The sequence below is a fragment of the Triticum dicoccoides genome, chromosome 1B, assembly GCF_002162155.2.
Source record: "Triticum dicoccoides isolate Atlit2015 ecotype Zavitan chromosome 1B, WEW_v2.0, whole genome shotgun sequence".
Taxonomy (NCBI): domain Eukaryota; kingdom Viridiplantae; phylum Streptophyta; class Magnoliopsida; order Poales; family Poaceae; genus Triticum; species Triticum dicoccoides.
The window spans coordinates 222,873,059-222,899,978 of record NC_041381.1 but is presented as its reverse complement, the minus strand read 5'-3'; positions in this window follow the sequence as shown (position 1 = coordinate 222,899,978).

The following is a 26,920-nucleotide window of genomic DNA, read 5'->3' as shown; positions in this document are numbered from 1 at the left end:
ATATATAAATCTTTACCTCCGGACCATTCCGGAACTCCTCGTGACGTCCGGGATCTCATCCGGGACTCCGAACAACATTCGGTAACCACATACAAACTTCCTTTATAACCCTAGCGTCACCGAACCTTAAGTGTGTAGACCCTACGGGTTCGGGAACCATGCAGACATGACCGAGACGTTCTCCGGTCAATAACCAACAGCGGGATATGGATACCCATGTTGGCTCCCACATGTTCCACGGTGATCTCATCAGATGAACCACGATGTCAAGGACTCAATCGATCCCGTATGCAATTCCCTTTGTCCAGCGGTATTGTACTTGCCCGAGATTCAATCGTCGGTATCCCGATACCTTGTTCAATCTCGTTACCGGCAAGTCTCTTTACTCGTTCCGTAACACATCATCCCGTGATCAACCCCTTGGTCACATTGTGCACATTATGATGATGTCCTACCGAGTGGGCCCACAGATACCTCTCCGTCAACCGGAGTGACAAATCCCAGTCTCGATTCGTGCCAACCCAACAGACACTTTCGGAGATACCTGTAGTGCACCTTTATAGCCACCCAGTTACGTTGTGACGTTTGGTACACCCAAAGCATTCCTACGGTATTCGGGAGTTGCAAAATCTCATGGTCTAAGGAAATGATACTTGACATTAGAAAAGCTTTAGCATATGAACTACGATCTTTGTGCTAGGCTTAGGATTGGGTCTTGTCCATCACATCATTCTCCTAATGATGTGATCCCGTTATCAACGACATCCAATGTCCATGGTCAGGAAACCGTAACCATCTATTGATCAACAAGCTAGTCAACTAGAGGCTTACTAGGGACATGGTGTTGTCTATGTACCCACACATGTATCTGAGTTTCCTATCAATACAATTGTAGCATGGATAATAAACGATTATCATGAACAAGGAAATATAATAATAATAACTACTTTATTATTGCCTCTAGGGCATATTTCCAACAGGAATATCCTTCGTTGATCGTGAGAGCTTGTGATGGGCTAGGTTGGGACACTCCTGCAGGGTATAAACTTTCGAGAGCCGTGCCTGCGGTTATGTGGCAGATGGGAATTTGTTAATATCCGGTTGTAGAGAACTTGACACTTGTCTTAATGAAAATGCATCAACCGCGTGTGTAGCGTTGATGGTCTCTTTTCGGCGGAGTCCGGGAAGTGAACACAGTTTGGGTTATGTATGAATGTAAGTAGTTTCAGGATCACTTCTTGATCATTTATAGCTTCACGACTGTTGCGTAGCTTCTCGTCTTACTCTTATTTGTGTATGTTAGCCACCATATTTGCTTAGCACTTGCTACAACTCCACCTCATTACCTCATCCTACCCATAAGCTTAAATAGTCTTGATCTCGCGGGTTTTGAGATTGTTGAGTCCTCGTGACTCACAGATGCTACCAAAACAGTTGCAGGTGCCAATGATACCAGTGCAGGTGATGCTACCGAACTCAAGTGGGAGTTCGACGAGTACCTTGGTTGTTACTACGTTTCGTTTCCTGATGATCAATAGTGGAGCCTAGTTGGGACGATCGGGGATCTAGCATTTGGGGTTATCTTCCTTTCATTGGTTTGTCCGTGGTCGGACTATGTTTGTACTCTGAATGATGTAAGAGTTATATGTTCGTTGTGTGAAGTGGCGATTGTAAACCAACTCTACTATCCCTCTCTTGTTCATTACATGGGATTGTGTGAAGATGACCCTTCTTACGAGAAAACCGCAATGCGGTTATGCCTCTAAGTCGTGCCTCGACACATGGGAGATATAGCCGCATCGTGGGTGTTACAGTGGGCAGCCGCCCCAGCCTTCAGATCCGGACCCCCACTGATGCTCACATCCTGGATCGACAAGGGTCCAAACTGGGGGTCGGTCAACGAGGTCCTGCTGCTGCAGAAATGCGTCCAAGCCATGATAGCAAAGGACATTACCCTTGCTGACGTGGTACAAGTGAAGCTAATTCGGCGAGCACTTCCCTGCCAGTGGCGGTCCCTCAAGATGTGGGAGTTCAATCTGGAAGGGCTGCGGACCCTACAACGGTTTTACGGCACAACACATAAGGGGATCTGGAATCTGCTTTTTAAGAAGCAGAAGTCATGGCCAAAGTCATCAGACGACACCGGCCTTGACTGCAAACATCTGGCCTCTAATGTAAATACTCAAATCTCTTAATATTAATTGGTTCGTCCATACAAAGGAGTAGTATTGAGTAGCCTATCCCCAAACAGGTCTAGATCAAGAAGGCGGAGCAGATCTGGTGTCCGGCTCTGCTCCTCGAAAACCCAGCCGATCCTCTACTAATGAGGATGTTGGTCCCGGCGCCATACCAGGCACCGGTAAAGAAGGGCAAGAGGAAGAAGAAGGAGGAGGGCGCTTCGGACGCAATGTCCGGAGAAGCCGATGCCTAGTCCTCTCATGAGGGTGAAGACGGCGACGATGAGGAGGAGGAGGAGGAAGGTCCTCCCCGCAAGGGCAAGAAGAGGGCGGCCTCCAAAGACTTGGAGGTCGAAGCATCAAAAGGGACAAGATTACCCTCTCCGATGACTCGGAGTTAGACGCTGAAGCCGTCCAGAAGCTTCGTCACCGGACTAAGCCCCGCCCCGACTCGTAAGTAGTCCGGGATTTTTCACATGCATACAATCTCTCTGAACTGCAATGATAACTCTAAGTTCTGTTTTATAGCCCGGACCATGACCTCCCCCAGCCATCCTCGTCCTCAGGGGATCTACCATCGGAGATGATGGAGATCGAGTTTCCTCCACTAGCTTCCCCGCCGCATAAGGCGGGTGATGCTGAAGTGTCATCCCGCAGGCCCTCCCCGGGCCTTGAAGAGACACGAGGGGGGCGACTTAAAGGTGTCGAAGGGCAATACCTCGGGTGCCAAAGGACTGGGAGTACGGTCCCCTCGGAGAATGGCGACGATAACCCCGATCAATCCGTCTCCCAGCCGCATACAACTCCGGAGACCCACATGGCTCCAGGGGCTAGTGAACGATCCCCCTGCAGGAGGGAGCAGAGCGGCGACCTCTGTTAATCCGGAGGCACCGAATACCGCGGCGGACGCACTGCAAAGTGCACCCATCCTGGATGAGCACCATATCTTGATGAATACGGTTGCTGAGAAGATTCAGTCCGCCAAGAGTGGGCTGGACGAAGCCTTTACCAGCTTGCTAGCATGCTTCAAGGTACGTAATGTAATGTTTTTGATCATTTTTATGAAAATATGCCTGTATATAGATAGTAGCCCCTGAGACTCTATTCGGTTTTTGAAAGAAAAGTGAACAGAGGATCAATAATCGGTTGTCAGGTGGTAACATACTATTGTATTTGGATTAAAACAGGCCTCTCTATTATTGGCGATTGCACGGTCTGCGGAAGTTTCTAAACTCAAACGGAAATTAGAGCGAGCCTATGAGGACCTAGTCCTTGTTAACAAGCGGCTCGACTAGGCGCAAGGTATAAAATACATCTTACTTCATGCCTGTTTATATCAATGCCATGCGGAAGTTTCAAGAGCTGCAATGTGCGTGTTTGTATAGATGGTGTCGCCGCGGTGGAGACCCTCAGGGGCGAGCTTGCCCAAGCCAAGGAGCAAGCGAGGATAATCAAGACGGTCGCTGATAAAGTGGTTGCAGACTTAACGGCCGAACAGACCGTCCGACACCGCATTGAGGAGCGGGTGACCGAGGTGGAGCAGAAGCTCAAGGACACCGCCCGCAAGTGCGAGTCCTTAGAAGAGGAAAATAAGGTGAAGGGGATCGAACTCGCCAAGGCCCTTCAAGACGCCAAGGAGGCGCGGTACGAATCTCGTGTAGTGCACGAGGAAATCCATCAAGCCGGACAGATAGCGGCTGGTAAGCCCTTTCTTTTACAGGCTAAATTTGGGGATCAGAGGTATGCCTTACTTAATCAACTATGGAGTTCTCCAGACACGTATACGGACCTGCCGAAGAGTGCCGCGGACGCCGCCCAATTCTTTCGGGCCCAGGAGGGGTACATGATGGAGCAGCACTTATGGTTGCAGTTTACGGGGCAGGAGCGGCCCGCACTGCTAAATGACCAGATGGCACAATGGGCGGAGCTGGATAAGATGTCTAGCGCGGCCATGAGGGACGTCATAGTGCGGTTCTGGCCGACCAAAGCCATTCCAGACAGGTACTTCGGCCTTGTGCAGCGTCTCATTGATGCGCTGCCCCGAATTGACACCGTCAAGAGGTGGTCCTACATAGAAGGAGCGAGAATGGCCTTTACCCATGTCAAGATGCACTGGGCGAAGATGAAGGCCGAAAAGGTGGCAGTTGAAGGTCTGCCCAAAAGCAAGGAACACTCCACACCGGAGCGCTATTTTGAGGACGTACTAAAAGGTGCCCGCCTCATAGAAGGCCAATGCTCTAAGGATGTAGTGTTCTAGTAAATGAGTCCGAACTATCCGGAAGTTTGTATTATGAACTAAGGCTTTTTGTAAAATATTCATGCCTTTAAGAAGAATTTTATCCTCCTATGCTGCCTTTTTTATACCTGAGAGTTCCCAGTCATCGGCTTCAACCCCCATGTAGATACTACTGGGGTGTTCGGTATTGCACATGACTAGACTTAACCCAATGTCTTGGTCCGTAAAGGAGGTGTCAGTGCAGCGAACCAGGCAATCAGACTATGTGATTTTATTGCTCTCGTCTAGCCATAGGAATTTAACGATGGGTCTACAAAGTAGCCCCTGGTATGTACGCAGCTGGCCGGATACGAATGCGTTACATATGTCACCGGAAAACAGTCCTCCGTGTAATACGGAAAAAATCGCTAAAGATTTTAATAAGTCGCCGAGTGGCTGACCAGCTCTCGCCGCATCATGACAGTCAGTTTTCGGCTTTCTCTACTGAGGTGCTTAACCGGACGAACCAGAAACACAATCGCAGTAGTTCTCCCTTTACTACCCTAGCCGATTAGACGGAATGTAAGGTAGCAAGCATAGGAGCCGGGCAACCCAACTATTGACCAAAGACATGATTCGGAGCCGATGCATATAGTGCCAAACTTGGGACACCGAACTGTACTATAAAGCTGTTCGGACTTTTGTTTGGCAACACATGTGTTGCCATATAGAGCCCCTGGTAATTTGTGCTGAGGTGTGTGCGTGAGGCAACTGGATAGACGGAATAAAGTCTATAAGTAAAGAAAATGTCGAATAAGAATTTGGTTCACTGAAATCTGATTGATACGTCAAAACATAATCTTACAGAAGGTACCATAATTACCAAGGCCATTTTACATGCCAGGGGTCTAAGGCAAAGGGGAAGAGCTCTATACAGGTTCCTGAGTGAAGTTGTGGTATACAAAATCCTTTGCACCATCCTGCCGCACGTCTGCGCCGCTTTCGCGTGAGCAAGAAAGATTCCTTGAGAGGAATGGACTTTGACTATTTGCATGAAATCGGGCTCTGAGAGAGTCCTTGTGAGTCTGTAGGATGATTAAGTTTTAATTCCCCTGTGGTAAAAGAGAAAAAATAATTAAACAAAGGGGAAGGTCGTATAGGGTCGGACCATACTATAGGCCTGCCCGTATTGTGCCTCCGCTGACGCCCATGGTATTTTGAGTGCAAAATTGTGCACGTGCGGTACGAACTTCGCAGATGTACATGGCGATCGACGGAGGCAAAACTGCTAATCCAGATATGGAATTGCCGAGCCATTAGTATGCGGAATTGGCCGGCCTCATGTAGTAGAGCCCGGCGGCCTAATAGCCAATGAGGTCTGTGGCTTGACGGGACCGCTTTGTACTTCGGCCGCAATGGCCGCGATATGCTCCTCAGTACGGAGGGAGTGTTCCGTGTTTCCGTTGATTGTAATGACGCCACGTGGATTGGGCATCTTAAGCTTGAGATAGGCGTAGTGCGGGACCGTGTTAAAGCGGGTGAAAGCGGTTCGTCCAAGCAGTGCGTGATAGCCACTACGGAACGAGACGATATCGAAGATCAAGTCTTCGCTTTGGAAGTTGTCGGGTGAACCGAAGATGACTTCCAGTGTGATTGAGCACCAGGTATTACTCCTTTGAAGGTAGTTTTAGTGGGCTTGATTCTTGACAGATCAATGCCCAATTTGCGGACAGTGTCTTGATAGAGTAGATTGAGACTGTTGCCGCCGTCCATGAGGACTCGTGTGAGATGGAATCCGTCGATGATTGGATCGAGGACCAGAGCTGCCGAACCTCCATGACGGATACTGGTTGGGTGGCCCTTACGATCGAAGGTGATCTGCAAGCCGACCATGGGTTGAATTTTGGGGCGACCGGCTCTACGGCATAGACGTCCTGTAATGCGCACTTGCGCTCCCTCTTAGGGATATGTGTGACGTATATCATATTCACTGTTTTTACCTCATGGGGAAATTGCTTCTGTCCCCCTGTGTTAGGTTGACGAGGCTCATAGTCATCGTCGTCGCTAGGCGGCCCTTTCTCCTTGTGCTTGGCGTTGAGTTTACCGGCCTGTTTAAAGACCCAACAACTTCTATAGGTATGATTGGCGGGTTTATCGGGGGTGCCATGAATCTGGCAGGGCCGATCAAGTATTTTGTCTAAACTGGATAGGCCATCTCGATTTGCCTTGAATGGCTTCTTCCGTTGACCAGGTTTGGAGCCACTGAATCTGGCGTTGACCGCCATGTCTTGGATTCCTTCGTTATTGTTTTGGCGCTTGTGTTTGTTGCATCGTGGCTTGCTATTGCCGTCCCTGGGTTCGGAGGTGCCAGGGTCACTGGTACTATTGCTTCTACGAGCAAGCCAGCTATCCTCTCCCACACAGAAGCGGGTCATAGGTGTTGTAAGGGCTGCCATGGACTTCGGCTTTTCATGGCAGATGTGTCGGGTGAGCCACTCATCTCGGACACTATGTTTGAAGGCCGCGAGGGCTTCTGCGTTCGGACAATCCACAATCTGGTTCTTTTTGATTAAGAACCTGGTCCAGAGCTGCCGGGCTGATTCTCCGGGTTGCTGGATTATGTGACTAAGATCATCGGCGTTTGGGGGCCGAACATAGGTACCTTGGAAGTTGTCTCTGAATGCATCCTCCAAGTCTTCCCAGCTACCAATAGAGTTATCTGGTAGGCTGTTCAGCTAGTGCCGTGCCGACCCCTTGAGTTTTAGGGGGAGGTACTTGATGGCATGTAGATCATCACCGCGTCCCATGTGAATGTGGAGAAGAAAATCTTCGATCCTTACTGCGGGATCTGTAGCGCCATCATATGATTCGATGTTCACGGGTTTAAACCCTTATAGGAATAGGTGTTCCGTTACCTCATCGGTGAAGCATAGGGGGTGTGCGGTGCCTTTGTATCGTCCAACGTCATAGCGCAGTTCGGATGAAGTCCGTATGCGGTTTTCAACCCGAGCATGATTATGTTTGTCGCGCCAGACTTGATAGCCATCTTCTCGCGCTGGGGCACGCCCCCGTGATTCGTAGATTGATCTGGCCTGACCGGCTCTATTGTCCAGGTCATGACATAGGTCATAAGTGTATCCCCGAGCTGTTTTTTCTCTGCTTTTACTGCGAGGTGGTGCGGGCTGGTGTTCGTCTGGAGTTGCCTCCCGGCCACGTGGTGGTCGGTCAGGTCCGTCAGCCGCGTAATGCACGGGTGGTATGGGCTCCAGTGCCTCATCATCGAATTGGGGTAGCATCTTATGCTTCGGGTAACTCTTTGTTGGGTGTTTGAGGCTGTATTCTTCGGCTGCCAGGACATTAGTCCATCTGTCCTTGAGCAGATCTTGGTCAGCTTGAAGTTGCTGCTGCTTCTTATTTAGGCTTCTTGCGGTGGCTATTAGCCGGCGCTTAAAGCGCTCTTGTTCAAGGGGTTCCTCTGGCACAATAAAATCTTCGTCGCCGAGGCTCACGTCGTCCTTGGAGAGTGGTAGATATTTGCTATCCTCCGAGTCTTCGTTCCCTGCTTGCTCGTCGGGGTCAACTTGACCGTCCTCCCGATCATCCTGTTCGGATGTTGGTTCGATGGGGTATTTTTGGTCTTCGGCGTTCTCCGGAGTACCATTGTCTCTGGTGCCGGTATTGCTATCTTTTCGCGATGCGATTTAGAGTGGCGCCACTGACGTCGACGCTTTGGTGGTATCTCAGGAGGTATGTCCTCGACTAGATTCTCATCATCGTCGTCGCCTTCTTTAGCTGTGTCCACCATGTGCACATCGTATGAGGAAGTGGCTGTCCAGCGTCCGGTGAACGGTGGGTTTTGGGACTACTCCTCTGTGGCATTGTCGTCCATACCGTCGATGTCTTCAGAGGCGTAATCAAGCATGTCGGTGAGATCCTCAACAGTGGCTACGAAGTGAGTGGTGGGTGGCAAGTAAAATTCCCTATTTTCAGCCCCTAATCCGGGCTGGGCACAATTCGGAAGCGGTTCCTCTATGATGGCGAGGGATCGCATTAAGTCCGAAGCCTCATTTAATAACATGGTTTGGACGGGGACAGAAGTTTCCTTACCGAGCTCGCATGACGCGAACTTCGCGGGTTCGGAGCTAGTGTCGAGAGAAGAGTCCGGCTGTGTGATAACTGTTGGAGATGCTGTTCTCTCCGGTCCTCCAGTGGTGGGCTCTACAGCCGCAGAGAGTCCGACGGGCTCTAGACTCCCGTCTCCGGACCTGGTGACGCGCTCCGGATCTAAGGCCGGAGCAGTGGTTGGGGCCGCGAACCCTTGGAAGATCAAGTCTCCTCGGATATCAACGACATAGTTTAGATTTCCAAAACTAATCTGGTGACCAGGGGCATAGCTGTTGATCTGTGATACGTCTCCAGCGCACCTATAATTTTTTATTATTCCATGCTATTATATTACCCGTTTTGGATGTTTATAGGCTTTACTTTACACTTTTGTATCATTTTTGGGACTAACCTACAAACCGGAGGCCCAGCCTGAATTGCAGTTTTTTTGCCTATTTCAGTGTTCTGAAGGAAAGGAATATCAAACGGAGTCCAAACGGAATGAAACCTTCAGGAGCGATCTTTTTGGAACAAACGTGATCTAGAGGACTTGGAGTGGACGCCAAGCAACAGAGGAGGCGGCCACGAGGGTGCCCGGCGCGCCCCCACCCTCGTGGGCCCCTCGAGCGTCCACCGACCTACTTCTTCCTCCTATATATACCCATGTACCCCGAAAACATCCAGGAGCACCACGAAAAACTATTTCCACCGCCGCAACCTTCTGTATCCGCGAGATCCCATCTTGGAGCCTTTGTCGGTGCTCCGCCGGAGGGGGAATCGACCATGGAGGGCCTCTACATCATCTCCAAGGCCTCTCCGATGAGTTGTGAGTAGTTTACCACAAACCTTCGGGTCCATAGTTATTAGATAGATGGCTTCTTCTCTCTCTTTGAATCTCAATACAAAGTTCTCCTCGATCTTCTTGGACATCTATTCGATGTAACTCTTTTTGTGGTGTATTTGTTGACATCCTATGAATTGTGGGTTTATGATCAAGTTTATCTATGAGAAATATTTGAATCTCCTCTGAATTCTTTTATGTGTGATTAAGTTATTTTTGCAAGTCTCTTCGAATTATCAGTTTGGTTTGGCCTACTAGATAGATCTTTCTTGCAATGGGAGAAGTGCTTATCTTAGGGTTCAATCTTGCGGTGTCCTTTCCCAGTGACAACAGGGGCAGCAAGGCAAGTATTGTATTGTTGCCATCGAGGATAAAAAGATGGGTTTTATATCATATTGCATGCGTTTATCCCTCTACATCATGTCATCTTTCTTAATGTGTTACTCTGTTCTTTATGAACTTATTACTCTAGATGCAAGTAGGAGTCGGTCGATGTATGGAGTAATAGTAGTAGATGCAGGTTGGAGTCGGTCTACTTGTCACGGACGTGATGCCTATATACATGATCATGCCTAGATAATCTCATAACTATGCGCTTTTCTATCAATTGCTCGACAGTAATTTGTTCACCCACCGTAATACTTATGCTATCTTGAGAGAATCCACTAGTGAAACCTATGGCCCGTGGGTCTATCTTTTATCATATAAGTTTACCATCTACTTTTATTTGCATCTTTACTTTTCCAATCTATATCATAAAAATACCAAAAATATTTATCTTATCATATTATCTCTATCAGATCTCACTTTCGCAAGTGGCCGTGAAGGGTTTGAATACAATAGTTTAAAACCAATAAAATAAAGAATGAGTTCATTACAGTACCTTATGTGGTGGTTTTTCTTTCTTGCACTGACGGAGCTTATGAGATTTCCTGTTGAGTTTTGTGTTGTGAAGTTTTCAAGTTTTGGGTAAAGATTTGATGGACTATGGAATAAGGAGTGGCATGAGCCTAACCTTGGGGATGTCCATGGCACCCCAAGATATTCAAGGATAACCAAAAGCCTAAGCTTGGGGATGCCCCGAAAGGCATCCCCTCTTTCGTCTTCGTCTATCGATAACTTTACTTGGAGCTATATTTTTATTCGCCACATGATATGTGTTTTGCTTGGAGCGTCCTGTATGATATTAGTCTTTGCCTTTTAGTTTACCACAATCATCCTTTCTGTACACACCTTTTGGGAGAAACCCACTTGATTGGAATTTATTAGAATACTCTATGTGCTTCACTTATATCTTTTGAGATAGATAGTTTTGCCCTAGTGCTTCACTTATATCTTTTAGAGCATGGCGGTGTCCTAATTTTGAAGAAATTGTTGATCTCTCATGCTTCACTTATATTATTTTGAGAGTCTCTTAGAACAGCATGGTATTTGCTATGGTTATAAAATTGGTCCTAGAATGATGAGCATCCAAGTTGGGTATAATAAAAACTATCATAGGAAGTGAATTGGATGCTATGATCAATTTGATACTTGATAATTGTTTTTGAGATATGGAGGTGGTGATATTAGAGTCATGCTAGTTGGGTAATCGTGAATTTAAAGAATACTTGTGTTGAAGTTGGCAAGTCCCATAGCATGCACGTATGGTAACCGTTGTGTAACAAATTTGAAATATGAGGTGTTCTTAGATTGTCATCCTTAAGAGTGGCGGTCGGGGACGAGCGATGCTCTTTTCCTACCAATCTATCCCCCTAGGAGCATGCGCGTAGTGCTTGGTTTTTGCTGACTTGTAGATTTTTGCAATAAGTATATGAGTTCTTTATGACTAATGTTGAGTCCATGGATTATACGCACTCTTACCTTTCCATCATTGCTAGCCTCTTCGGTACCGTGCATTGCCCTTTCTCACCTTGAGAGTTGGTGCAAACTTCGTCGGTGCATCCAAACCCCGTGATACGATACGCTCTATCACACATAAACCTCCTTATATCTTCCTCAAAACAGCCACCATACCTACCTATTATGGCATTTCCATAGCCATTCCGAGATATATTGCCATGCAACTTTCCACCGCATCATCATTGTCATATTGCTTTGCATGATCATGTAGTTGACATTGTATGTGGCAAAGCCACCATGCATAATTTTTCATACATGTCACTCTTGATTCATTGCCCATCCCGGTACACTGCTGGAGGCATTCGTATAGGGTCATATCTTGTTCTAGTTTTGAGTTGTAATTCATGAGTTGTAAATAAATAGAAGTGTGATGATCATCACTATTAGAGCATTGTCCCCCCAAAAAAAGAAAGGCCAAAAAGAAAAAGAAAAAGAAAGGCCCAAAAAAGGAAAGGCCAAAGAAAAAAAAGAAAGGCCCAAAAAAATAAAAAAAATAAAAAGAAAAAGAAAATAAAAAAGGGGGCAATGTTACTATCCTTTTCCACACTTGTGCTTCAAAGTAGCACCATGTTCTTCATATAGAAAGTCTTTTATGTTGTCACTTTCATATACCAGTGGAAATTTTTCATTATAGAACTTGGCTTGTATATTCATACGATGGGCTTCCTCAAAATGCCCTAGGTCTTCATGAGCAAGAAAGTTGGATGGACAACCACTTAGTTTGTTTTGTTGAGCTTTCATACATGTATAGCTCTAGTGCATCCGTTGCATGGCAATCCCTACTCCTCATATTGACATCAATTGATGGGCATCTCCGTAGCCCGTTGATTATCCTCGTCAATGTGAGACTTTCTTACTTTTTTGTCTTCTCCACACAACCTCCATCATCATATTATATTCCACCCATAGTGCTATATCCATGGCTCACGCTCATGTATTGGGTGAAAGTTGAAAAAAGTTTGAGATTACTAAAGTATGAAACAATTGCTTGGCTTGTCATCGGGGGTGTGCAAGATGAGAGCATTTTTGTGTGACAAAAATGCAAGCATGACCAAACTATATGATTTTGTAGGGATGAACTTTCTTTAGCCATGTTATTTTGAGAAGACATGATTGCTTAGTTAGTATGCTTGAAGTATTACTATTTCTTATGTCAATATGAACTTTTATTTTGAATCATTTGGATCTGAACATTCATGCCACAATAAAGAAAATTACATTGAGAATTATGCTAGGTAGCATTCCACATCAAAAATTCCGTTTTTATCATTTACCTACTCGAGGACGAGCAGGAATTAAGCTTTGGGATGCTTGATACGTCTCCAACTTATCTATATTTTTTGATTGTTCCATGCTATTATATACCCGTTTTGGACGTTTATGGGCTTTACTTTACACTTCTATATCATTCTTGGGACTAACCTACTAACCAGAGGCCCAGCCCGAATTGCTGTTTTTTTGCCTATTTCGGTGTTTCGAAGGAAAGGAATATCAAACGAGTCCAAACGAAATGAAACCTTCGGGAGTGATCTTTTTGGAACAAACGTGATCCATGGGACTTGGAGTGGACGTCAAGCAATAGAGGAGGCGGCCACGAGGGTGCCCGGTGCGCCCCCTGGAGGTGGGTGCACCCCCCACCCTCGTGGGCCCCTCGAGCGTCCTCCGACCTACTTCTTCCTTCTATATATACCCATGTACCCCGAAAACATCCAGGAGCACCACGAAAAACTATTTCCACCGCCGCAACCTTCTGTATCCGCGAGATCCCATCTTGGAGCCTTTGTCGGTGCTCCGCCGGAGGGGGAATCGACCACGGAGGGCCTCTACATCATCTCCAAGGCCTCTCCGATGAGTTGTGAGTAGTTTAACACAGACCTTCAGGTCCATAGTTATTAGTTAGATGGCTTCTTCTCTCTCTTTGAATCTCAATACAAAGTTCTCCTCGATCTTCTTGGAGATCTATTCGATGTAACTCTTTTTGCGGTGTGTTTGTCGAGATCCGATGAATTGTGGGTTTATGATCAAGTTTAGCTATGAGAAATATTTGAATCTCCTTTGAATTCATTTAGTGTGATTAAGTTATCTTTGCAAGTCTCTTCGAATTATCAGTTTGGTTTGGCCTACTAGATTGATCTTTCTTGCAATGGGAGAAGTGCTTAGCTTTGGGTTCAATCTTGCGGTGTCATTTCCCAGTGACAGCAGGGGCAACAAGTTACGTATTGTATTGTTGCCATCGAGGATAAAAAGATGGGGCTTATACCATATTGCATGAGTTTATCCCTCTACATCATGTCATCTTTCTTAATGCGTTTCATCTGTTCTTTATGAACTTAATACTCTAGATGCAGGCAGGAGTCGGTCGATGTGTGGAGTAATAGTAGTAGATGCGGGTGGGAGTCGGTCTAGTTGTCATGGACGTGATGCCTATATACACGATCATGCCTAGATAATGTCATAATTGTGCGCTTTTCTATCAATTTCTTGACAGTAATTTGTTCACCCACCGTAATAATTATGCTATGTTGGGAAAAGCCACTAGTGAAACCTATGGCCCCTGGGTCTATCTTTTATCATATAAGTTTACCATCTACTTTTATTTGCATCTTTACTTTTCCAATATATATCGTAAAAATACCAAAAATATTTATCTTACCATATTATCTCTATCAGATCTCACTTTCGCAAGTGGCCGTGAAGGGATTGACAACCCCTTTATTGTGTTGGTTGCGAGGTTCTTTTTGTTTGTGTAGGTGCGTGGGACTTTTGAGGAGCCTCCTACTTGATTGATACCTTGGTTCTCAAAAACTGAGGGAAATACTTACGCTACTTTCCTGCATCACCCTTTCCTCTTCAAGGAAAACCAACGCAAGCTCAAGACGTAGAAATCTGCTCTAGGTGGCCAACCGAGTTGGCACGCAGTGTGAAGCTGCCGAATACAAAGATCTGGCCGGGGAGAAAAATCTCCTTCACAAAAGCATTGTTGTGGATGATCGATGGAGCCATCGAGCCTGTCGATAACGGCACAGTGGAACTCTCAATGAAAGCACCAATGTCAGTGTCAAAACTGGTAGATCTCGGGTAGGGGGTCCCAAACTATGCGTCTAAGGATCGATAGTAATAGGAGGCAGGGGACACAATGTTTACCCAGGTTCGGGCCCTCTTAATGGAGGTAATACCCTACTTCCTGCTTGATAGACTATGATGGATATAGGGGTTACAAGAGTTTATCTACCTCGAGATCGTGATGGCTAAACCCTAGATGTCTAGCATGTATGATTATGATTGCCTCTACGGACTAAACCCTCCAGTTTATATAGACACTGGAGGGGGCTAGGGTTGCACAAGGTCGGTTTACAGCGGAAGGAAACTACACATCCGGACGCCAAGCTTGACATCCATGCAATGGAGAGTCCCATCTGGATACGGAAGAAATCCTTCTGTCTTGTATCTTTACGGCCCATCAGTCCAGCGCATGTCACATAAGCTGGCTCCCCGAGGACCTAGTAGTACAGAACTCCCTCACCCGTAGCGATGCTTAACTCTGTCCGAATCATGTTAGCAATTGCCACATTTTATGATTATGAAATATGGCAAATGGACGTTAAAGCTGCATTCCTTGATGGTTTTATTAAAGAAGAGTTGTATATGATGCAACCAGAAGGTTTTGTCGATCCTAAAGGTGCTAACAAAGTGTGCAAGCTCCAGCAATCCATCTATGGATTCGTGCAAGCATCTCGAAGTTGGAATATACGCTTTTATGAGGTGATCAAAGCATATGGTTTTATATAGACTTTCGGAGAAGCCTGTATTTAAAAGAAAGTAAGTGGGAGCTCTGTAGTATTTCTAATATTATACGTGGATGACATATTGTTGATTGGAAATGATATAGAATTTTTGGATAGCATAAAAGGATACTTCAATAAGAATTTGTTTTCAATGAAAGACCTCGGTGAAGTTGCTTACATATTGGGCATCAAGATCTATAGGGATAGATCAAGACGCTTAATAGGACTTTCACAAAGCACATCCCTTGACCAAATTTGAAGAAGTTCAAAATGGATTAGTCAAAGAAAGGGTTCTTGCCTGTGTTACAAGGTGTGAAGTTAAGTAAGACTCAAAACCCGACCACGCAGAAAATAGAAAGAGAATGAAAGTCATTCCCTATGCCTCTGCCATAGGTTCTATAAAGTATGCTATGTTGTGTACCAGACCTATTGTGTACCTTGACATGAGTTTGGCAAGGGGGTATGATAGTGATCCAGGAGTGGATCACTGGACAGCGGTCAAAGTTACCTTAATTACCTAAGAGGACTAAGGAAATATTTCTCAGTTATGGAGGTGATAAAGAGTTCATCCTAAAGAATTACGTCAATGCAAGCTTTTACACCCATCCAGATGAATCTGAGTCTCAATCTGGATACGTATTGAAAGTGGGAGCAATTACCTAGAGTAGCTCCATGCAGAGCATTGTAGACATAGATTTTTGCGAAATACATACGGATCTGAATGTGGGAGGCCTGTTGACTAAACCTCTCTCACAAATGATCACACCTTAGTACTCTTTGGGTGTTAATCACATAGCGATGTGAACTATATTATTGACTCTAGTGAACTCTTTGGGTATTGGTCACATGGCGATGTGAACTATGGGTGTTAATCACATGACGATGTGAACTAGATTATTGACTCTAGTGCAAGTGGGAGACTGAAGGAAATATGCCCTAGAGGCAATAATAATGTTGTTATTTTATATTTCCTTATATCATGATAAATGTTTATTATTCATGCTAGAATTGTATTAACCGGAAACTTGATACATGTGTGGATACATAGACAAAACACCGTGTCCCTAGTAAGCCTCTACTAGACTAGCTCGTTAATCAAAGATGGTTAAGTTTCCTAGCCATAGACATGTGTTGTCATTTGATGAACGGGATCACATCATTAGGAGAATGATGTGTTGGACAAGACCCATCCGTTAGCTTAGCATATTGATCGCTGAGTTTTATTGCTATTGCTTTCTTCATGTCAAATACATATTCCTTCTACTATGAGATTATGCAACTTCCGGATACCAGAGAAATACCTTGTGTGCTATCAAACGTCACAATGTAACTGGGTGATTATAAAGATGCTCTACAGGTATCTCTGAAGGTGTTTGTTGGGTTGGCAGAAATCAAGATTAGGATTTGCCACTCCGAGTATCGAAGAGGTATCTCTGGGCCCTCTCGATAATGCACATCATATGCAGCCTTGCAAGCAAAGTGACTAATGAGTTAGTTACAAGATGATCTATTACGGAACGAGTAAAGAGACTTGCCGGTTATGAGATTGAACTAGGTATGTGGATACCGATGGTCGAATCTTGAGTAAGTAACATACCGATCGATAAAGGAACCAACGTATGTTGTCATAACGGTTCGACCGATAAAGATCTTCATAGAATATGTAGGAGCCAATCTGAGCATCCAGGTTCCACTATTGTTTATTGACCGGAGAGGTGTCTGGGTCATGTCTACATAGTTCTCGAAGCTGTAGGGTCCGCACGCTTAATGTTCGATGATGATTTAGTATTATATGAGTGATTTCGTGACCGAATGTTGTTCGGAGTCCCGGATGAAATCACGGACATAACGAGGAGTCTCGAAATGGTCGAGAGGTAAAGATTGATATATAGGACGATGGTATTCGGACACCGGAAGTGTTCCGGGTACATATTGGGTCATCGGAAGGGGTTCCGGACAACCCCGACAAAAGATATGGGCCTTATGGGCCAAGAGGGGAAACGCACCAGCCACAGGGGGCTGGTGCGCCCCCCCCCTCATATGGGCCGGCCAAGAAGGAGAAGGAAAGAGGGGAAGGTAAAGGAAAAAGAGGGAATATGATTCCCCTTCCTTCCCTCTCCCCTCTCTTTCTTCCCCCCTCTGGCAGATAAGAAAGGGGGGGCGCCGGCCATAGGAAGGCCCCAAGTAGGATTCGGCCTACTTGGGCGCCTCCCTGGCTGCCTCCCCTCTCCCCCACCAATATATATGTGGGGGGCGCCCCGAGAACAGACCAGACAATTGCCTAGCCGTGTGCGGCGCCCGCCTCCATCATTTATTCCCACGGTCATATATTCGTAGTGCTTAGGCGAAGCCCTGCGCGGATCACTTCACCATCACCGTCACCACGCGGTCATGCTGACGGAACTCATCTACTACCTCGACAACTTGCTGGATCAAGAAGGCAAGGGACGTCACCGAGCTGAACGTGTGCAGAACTCGGAGGTGCCATACGTTCGGTACTTGATCAGTCAGGGCTAGAAGAAGTTTGACTACATCAACTGCGTTGTCAAATGCTTCCGCTTTCGGTCTACGAGGGTACGTGGACACAATCTCCCCCTCTCGTTGCTATGCATCTCCTAGATAGATCTTGCGTGAGCGGTAGGATTTTTTTTTGAAATTAGATGCTACGTTTCCCAACAGTTATTTGGACACATCCCCACTCCGATACGAAGCAAGCACCTCTTGATGGGTGACTTCCCGAACACAAACTAATATCATTTTTATCCCAACACCAATACATGGTTGTAAGCATTAACACCTCATCCCCGTACCTTCTTATTATTGTAAGTGTTTGAATCACAATTTTCTTACTGATTCGGTCAAAAGCTGGATTTGACACTTTGGCAAAGCTTGCTAGAGACCATTGCTTCAAGGGAGTCTTCCTCTCGTGGGTTCGATACCCAGGGTCACCTCTGGGGAAATAGGTGCGGGATACCCTTTCTTGTTCCAATACCGGATCAATAAAAGGAGATACTAGAGGTCGAGAAGGGACGAAAGATATCCCAGATTGGAGGAGTTGAATGTGATCATTTTAGCCCACATGCATCTCATTGGGGGTGAATTGAGTAGCTTCTCCTTCAGATGACAAATTTCAAGGCTGGTTGTTATCTATCTCAACTCGGAGGAAGAAGATGATGAGGACCCACTTGATGAAGCCCACTATGCCCAAAGAATGAGGCTGTGTGAGGAGGAATCGGTCAACCTCTGGTACATACTTCCGCCACGTGATGCCTACGTCAGGATGCCATTCATGACCCGCCTGACACAGACGAATGTTAACCGCCATGTCATGGTATGTTACTTAGTATAATAATTTAATGGTACTATATTAGTTCCATGGATTGCTTTGTGTGGTAATCTTGTGATATGCTTAGTGTAGAATTTGACGATACGCTTAATGTAGTAATGTGATATGCTTAGTGTAGCAATGTGATGATATTCTTAGTGTAGTAATGTGGTGATAAGCTTAGTGTTGAATCTCATGATATATGTGAATTGAAGTGTATGCTTTGTTAATGATTGCACATGCATGACATGCTCATTTATCATATTTGTTTTTTCAGAAATTACCTAAGAGGCTATGTGTGAGCTATGGCATTGAGTCAGATGAAGTAGGCCTTGCTAAACTACGCCTTACCATAAGGGGCTCCATCACCACCTATGCTTACGCGGTGGACACGAACGGTCGCATTTTCTTCAGTGCGTCCGGTTGGAACAACTTCCTTGCTGACACGGATCTTCAGGTTGGACAGACCGTTTTAGTCAATATTAGAACACTCCGCGCCATGACTTGAGGATGACGCTCGTCATCGACCTCACTTAAAAGTATGTGTATGGCGGGGCCATCGCGGGGCCATCGATGCTAAATGAACTACTTATTAACTATTTGTTAGCTCATGTTTGTGAGGATGTTGTCGTTTATTAGCGATATCAACTACTGTTTGTGAGATTGTCACTTATTAACTCATAATGTTCTATTAAGTGGTATATATTATTCTACCATGTAAATTTTTTTGCTGCACGAAATGTTCGTGACATGCAAAGTACATTGCATGTTGCTAAGTGAGCGATATAGTGGTGGCGTTGTCCACGCGGCACGCCAACAACACATACAATATAGCTCTTAGGTTGCCACACCGGCACTATTTTTCAACAATGGCACCATATTGGTGGCGTCATGTGTCCACGCCAGTAATACCCTTTTTGGCACGCCATAGCTAGGCTTTTTCACACTAGTGATGTGTTGCCATGGTGGCGACTTTTTGTAGTGCCTTCACCATATCTATTCCAAGAATGTTTTCAAGGTTACTTACGTTCATTTTTTTGCCATGGAAAAAATGATATTTCTAACACTTTAACCTTGTAAGAACATGGAAAATTTAACTTGTAGCATGGTAAATTTACTTTTATATCAATGGCAATTTTTACCTTCTATTTTCTATGTGACATGGCAAATTTACATTTACATATGACTAATTTATATTTTCAATAATGGCAATTTTACCTTTTATTTTGCCATCGCAAATTTACCTTTCAAATTTGCCATGGCAAATTTAACTAAATTTGCATGCCAAACTTACTTTTACATATGGAAAATTTACATATATTACTAATGGCAAATTTACTTTCATTTACCATGACAAATTTATACTGCGGGCCATCGAAAATTTACTTTTTGTTTGCCATGTCAATTTCATGAATTTTGATCTACATAATATGGCATTTCTTGTCAAAATTAATGGACTAATCACATGGCAATTTGTATGGATTTTCATTTTCTCTGGGACATGAAAAATTACTCTTTTATTAATTTCATGAAATTTGATCTACATAATATGGCAAACTAAAACTATATGTTTGTCATAAGGTTATAATCACCATAAACTCATAAGGCATCACACCATATTAATTATCGTGTGGTTGCCATGCTATTTTCCGAAAGTTGTTGCCATGACAAACTAGTGGGATCATGGCAAATTTTGTCTGTTTTTCATACACAAACCCCTAAAGTTTTTGCAATTTTAGTATGCGTCTGCCATGGCATTTTTTGTATTTTTTCAACCTACATGGAAAATTTCTCATACCAAATATGCCACTTTTAACTGAAATACCATGGCAATTTATCAATATGAATATGCCATGTCATTTTTGTTCATAATCTTGTGTTTGTACGGTTCATTTCTAGATTTGCATGACATTTTCCATGGCAATTTCCTAACATAATTTTTTGCCATGTCAACATGTGAGCATTACCAAAGATATTGTAAATTTGGTGTCATGCTTTTTTTTAAGAAATGAAAAATGTTGTAAAACTTGCCGTTGTGCACAAAATAACATCATGGCAAATTGTAAAAAAAATGTTCTGCTAGAATGGTATTTCTTTTTGGGAAAACTATTGTTATAGAAATAAAAAATGGAGTAGCAACTTTTTACTAAATGGGTATAAGGTAGCCACTTGTCCAAAAATCCATTTACCATTATTCTATTTTTATGCCTTGCATTTTATGGCTCACCACATGGAAAATTCCTCTTTTTTGTACGTCGTTGGATTTTGTTATTAGCTTTTCAAAATGAAGTCCAAACACCAGTGTTTTAAGACTTGTGAGATCGTCACATGAAAACTGAGCCTTTCCTGCCCAATTTGAGGCTCAAACGATGTATTTATTAATCGGAGTTTCTTGCCTCCATAATCACACCCCACTAATTGTGTAGACACCTAAAACACCGCGGTGTAAAAGTTTATTTTAGAGCATCTCCAACAGCTCTGGTAAAAAAAACTTTCCGTAAAGTGATTTTACGGGATGTCCACAATTTTGGGTAAGTTGACATATGTGTTATTTTTTCAGTTCCTATAAAGTGGTTTGTGTGGTAGCACGACGACGACAATTGTGATAGCCTGACTTATTAGGGATGATAGACTACTCATATCAATAAGGAACTCCTTCTTTTCCTGGAGCCCATTCGGAAAGAACTCCAAAGTTAAGCATGCTCAGCTTGGAGTAGTTTCAGGATGGGTGACCGACCGGGAAGTTGCTCTACTTTCAGGATGGGTGACCGACCCGGAAGTTGCTCCTGGGTGCGCACGAGTGAGGACAAAGTGCGCAGAAAAGACTCGTGATCTGTGAGGCCAGTCTAGATTCCGCCAGTAGTAGCGACCACTGGCGGGTGTCTCCGGGGCGTTACAACAATGAACTCTGACGGTGGATGATAGCTGACGATGATGGTTGACGGCGGCAGGCGAGCGACCGATGCCGCGGCAATGGTCAACGGGGGCAGTCGGCATGCTGGCACAATGGTCACTTAGGTAGCAGTTTTTGTGCTTGTTAGCTGATGTGACACTTTTACGGAAAGGCCCATCTTTCCATTGATGGATGGAAAGTTTTGAAGAATTTAGAGGTCCTGTAAAAATTTACATGTTACGAAAATTGTTGAAAAGCATTTTTGGCTCTCAACTTTCCCAAACAGTGATTATTTTATGAATACGGGACATTGAGATGCTCTTAGCGAATCTTCAAGGCGGATGCATAAACCTCCCGCAATCACCCGTACCGCGTTGTCTGCACTATGGAAGCCATCCAACGCTGACTTGTTTCGGTCCGCGGGGCGGTCCGGATGAGATTTCTCCCGCAAACTGGAGACAAAAGTGTGGGAGGTTTGTGGAAGTCCAGACACCCGAAATGTACGACACAAGCATCCCTGGCCCACCCAATCCCCCCTCCCGGTCCCATTTCCTTCGACTTCGCCCCTTATCCCCCTTGCTTTGCGTCCGCATCCTCCACCTCCGACGCCGCTGTTGTTCGTCTCTGGCCGCCACAGAGGCATTGCCGGACGTCTGCAACCAGCACAGACGCGCCCGCTCGCTGTTCTGACGGATCTTTCAGCCCTGGTGCCGTTTGTACCCAGGTACACTCCGTCCCCTGTCAACGACCTCCATTGTGGACACCACACCCGGCAGGTGTTCGATCAAATATCATTGAGATTTTTTTCAAATGCTATGATGTTTTCTAGAGTACAAAGGCGGGTGAGCTACTCGACCATGGACGATGAGTTGTTGTGTGATGTGTGGCTGACCGTATCCGAGGATTACATAGGAAGGACCAGAGGGCCGCCCTACTGGGAGCAAGTGCATGAAAAATTTAATGTAGGAAAACACATTGCACCCTATGACATGTGCATCATTCAACGACGCAACGTGAGGTTGTTGTCATATCACTGGCGCGCTATCCAGGTCAGCATCGTCAAGTTTTGCAACTTGGTGAGTCAACTCGAGGTAAGGTGGCCAGTGCATAAAGACATGGAGGAGATGGTAAGTTTTACTTCCTCTAGCTGAACTTGTTGATTTATTCATTCACTCAATGTTGGTCTACACATTATATGTAGCCCGCCCGCGCCGCCATGGTGTACCGCAGGTCAGAGAGACGGTCAGTTACATGCAAACACTACTAGATGAAGCTGAAGGGGAAGTGATAGAGGCGGGGTGTCCCAATCTTTCGATGAGATGATAACTATCGATTTGGTGAAGATGACTTTGACGATCCGACTACAAACGTGCACGATGTTGCACCTTAGCAATCGCTAAACCAACTTCGAGAGGTTATTGACCACGCCGGAGCACAATCAACCTGACCACGAAGGTCTATTCCTGCAAGCAATCGAAGAACAAGTAAGAATATGATAAAAGCAATCTGAATATTGCGAGTATATATGAAGTATTGATAGATAAAGGTGGGGATCCGTAAGTGGTCTTGGTCTGGTCGTTGGACACAAACGAAGTACACGAAGTTGCAATGGCTAACTTTTAACTAAACAAATCCTAAGGGAAAAGCTACTAGATGGATCTACTTATATAGGAGCAAGGGGTGGCAGCCTAGGAGGTGGGAGGACGTCCCAAGGCAGCCTAAAACTAACCCTAGGTCGTACAAGGCCAATGGGCCCAAGTGGAGGTGATGCAACACCTTTGGACTTGTTGTTTGACTCGGATTCTGCTGCAGCGTCTGATTGTTTCATCGATATCTCAACGCTCCGGACGAATTTGAAGGTGAATCCAATTGGGCTGCAAAGAGCACGACATCTAGAATCCAACAAAAAAAATAATCACCCAATTCGGAGTCCGTATGAAAAAGTTGTTGGCGTTTTGAGTCAGGTATGTCTGTGCAGTCCGAATCTGAATCCAGAACGTGAAAGACTTGGACTCTATCTTCTCTTGGCCCAAAAGTGACGTGAAAGAACTTTTTGAACATCACTTAAACATCTCTTTCTCCCTTATCTTCATATGTGAATTGTACAAATATCTCATACACCTGCAATTAGACAAAACACAAAAGTGTGTGAAGTATTTTTGTTCTGGATAACATAAATAGATTATTGAATAGTTTGCACTAGAAATCACCTGACAAATATGCATGTATGCAATATTTTTTGTCGTATCCAAGGTAGTCATGTCCTCATCAGGAAGTATGTGTGAGAGCACATGATCCGTTCATGAAAAACTTGTTGGACATCCAGGATCTAGTCGAATTTGAGACCTTGTTGTACTAGACTTAATTTACATGCTATGTGTGGATGATTTGTGTTATTTTTTATCCGAACTTTGATGAATATTGGCCGGTTTACATGAATTTTGTCTGCTTTATTAAAGTGTGGTTTCAAATGTATGCGGCTAGCATCGGATAGCTGCCTTCTGCATCCGTGTCCACGGACAAGTCCCCTACCCGCAGACGGACGCGGCAGGATTTTTGGCAGTTGGAGATGCCCTAAGAGCAACTCCAACACGCTGACCCAAACGGCCGTGCACTTTTTCCCCTTTCATCCATTTGGGTCGGCCAGGCGGACGTGTGCGTCCACTTTTTGATTGGGTCGGTAGGTGCGCACAACGGGAGGCATACCCATTTTTGTCGATGTGGCCCAAACTGACTTAATCGCGCATAATTATACATAAATGGCCGGTCGAACGCCGGCCAAAGTCCACTTAAACATAACTATACATTAAAAAACTCTAACAAACGCTTGCACGCTGCCTAGTAGACCGCCTTGTCCTTGCCCTTGCCATTGTCATCGTTGCCGCCGGTGAGGTTGATGAAGACGGGAGGCGACCCAACCCAACCGAACGCGGCTTGATAGGCCACCAGGACAGCTTCCTCCGGCATTTGCTACTGCGGCGGCATTGCGGCAAGGCGGGTGCGCTCTTTCTCCTCCTCCTCGTGCCGTGGCGCCTCCTCCTCGCGGCGCAGCTGCTGTCCTGACGCGTCTGTCGCTCGGCGTTTGCCCCCTCCTCCATGATCCAATGCGCCTTCCAGCGCTCAAGGTGCACTGCCTCCTCTTCCGGCGTGGAGCCGTAGTAGCAGGGAGGCGCGCTCACCCACTCGCGGAGCTAGCCGATCCACGAATAGGACTCCTCGAGCCAAGTGGGGGGCGGCGGTGACAGCTTCCGCATGGGCGTTGGCTCGTGCTCCGGCTCCGGCTCCGGCTCGGCCTTGGGCTCGATGACGGGCGACGCCGCCGGCGGTGGCGGCACAAACATGGGCACGTGGACGGAGTCCTCCTCCTCAGACAAAGCAAGGGCTTGCTCTAGCCAATCCCAATGGGCGTTCTTCTCGAGCCGGCTCGCCTCCAGCGTGTGCTGCAGGGCCTCCTCGAGGGCGGCTTGGTACTCCGCCCCATCCTTCTCTTCCTCCGGCTTTACCTGCAGGAGCGGCGGTGGAACGTCGTGGTCCATGTGGACACCGAGGCCGCGCTCCTCCTCGTGCTCTAGCGCAAACCAGTGCTCCCAATTGGGAGAGTCTGGCGTGTAGGCACGCTGCTCTGGCGTAAGGAGATCGTGCCACCGGGAAACCTCCTCCGTGTGCGCCCACGTGGACCGCGGAGCCGCCAGGATAGGGAAGCGTTACGGGTGTTGGGGAACGTTGTGAAAATAAAAAATTTCCTACGGTTTCACCAAGATCCATCTATGAGTTCATCTAAGCAATGAGTGAAAGGAGAGATGCATCTACATACCACTTTGTAGATCGCGAGCGGAAGCGTTCAAAAAACGGGGTTGAGGTAGTCGTTCTCGTCGTGATCCTATCACCGGAGATCCTAGCGCCGAACGGACGGCACCTTCGTGTTCAACACACGTACGATCAGCATGACGTCTCCTCCGTCTTGATCCAGCAAGGGGGAAGGAGAGGTTGATGATGATCCAGCAGCACGACGGCATGGTGGTGGATGGAGCAGAACTCCGGCAGGGCTTCGCCAAGCTGCTGCGGGAGGAGGACGAGGTGTAGCAGGGGGAGGGAGGCGCCAAGACAACCCTAGGCACGGGGGGGGGGGCAAGGGGGGCGCACCAGCCCACTAGGGGCTGGTTCCCCTCCCACTTCAGCCCACGGAGCCCTCCGGGATAGGTGGCCCCACCCGGTGGACCCCCGGGACCCTTCCGGTGGTCCCGGTACAATACCGGGTGACCCCGAAACTTTCCCGATGGCCGAAACAGCACTTCCTATATAGTTTTCTTTACCTCCGGACTATTCTGGAACTCCTCTTGACGTCCAGGATCTCATCCGGGACTCCGAACAACATTGGTTTGCTGCATACTCATATTCATACAACCCTAGCGTCACCGAACCTTAAGTGTGTAGACCCTACGGGTTCGGGAGACATGCAGACATGACCGAGACAGCTCTCCGGTCAATAATCAACAGCGGGATCTGGATACCCATGTTGGCTCCCACATACTCCTCAATGATCTCATCGGATGAACCACGATGTCGAGGGTTCAAGCAACCCCGTATACTATTCCCTTTGTCAGACGGTATGCTACTTGCCCGAGACTCGATCGTCGGTATCCTAATACCTCGTTCAGTCTCGTTACCAGCAAGTCACTTTACTCATACCGTAATGCATGATCCCGTGACCAGACACTTGGTCACTTTGAGCTCATTTTGATGATGCACTACCGAGTGGGCCCAGTGATACCTCTCCGTAACACGGAGTGACAAATCCCAGTCTCGATCCGTGTCAACCCAACGGACACTTTCGGAGATACCTGTAGTGCACCTTTATAGTCACCCAGTTACGTGTGACGTTTGGTACACCCAAAGCACTCCTACGGTATCCGGGAGTTACACGATCTCATGGTCTAAGGAAGGGATACTTGACATTGAAAAAGCTCTAGCAAAACGAACTACACGATCTTGTGCTATGCTTAGGAATGGGTCTTGTCCATCACATCATTCTCCTAATGATGTGATCCCGTTGTCAACGACATCTAATGTCCATAGTCAGGAAACCATGACTATCTGTTGACCAACGAGCTAGTCAACTAGAGGCTTACTAGGGACGTATTGTGGTCTATGTATTCACACGTGTATTACGATTTTCGGATAATACAATTATAGCATGAATAAAAGACAATTATCATGAACAAGGAAATATAATAATAATCCTTTTATTATTGCCTCTATGGCATATTTCCAACAACGGGTCCATATGCCAGCCGTGCGGCAAGTGCACATCCGGAGACGGCAGGGGTTGGCGGTACTCCTAGTGCCACCGCGCCTGCTGGACTGGGATGTACAGCCGCTCTAGCTCCCGCGGTGGCGTGCCGCGTCTAGCTAGCGACGGTGGAGGAAGGAGCCCGCCGGAAGAGCTCGCTCTGGCGCTGAACCTCCCCTTCCTCCCTCCCTTCCCGCTGAAGATGACATGGCTTTGCTAGGCTTTCAGGCTGGCTCGCTGGCTAGGGTTTTCTGGTCGCGGGCGAGGGAGCAAAGGTGGCCAGATATGGACGGGGAGTGGATGAGGCCGGCCTCGTCGCACGCGTCCATAAAAAGGGACAGACACGTGGCCCTTCCTCACACTGCTAGGCGGTCCCTCAGTAGGTGGC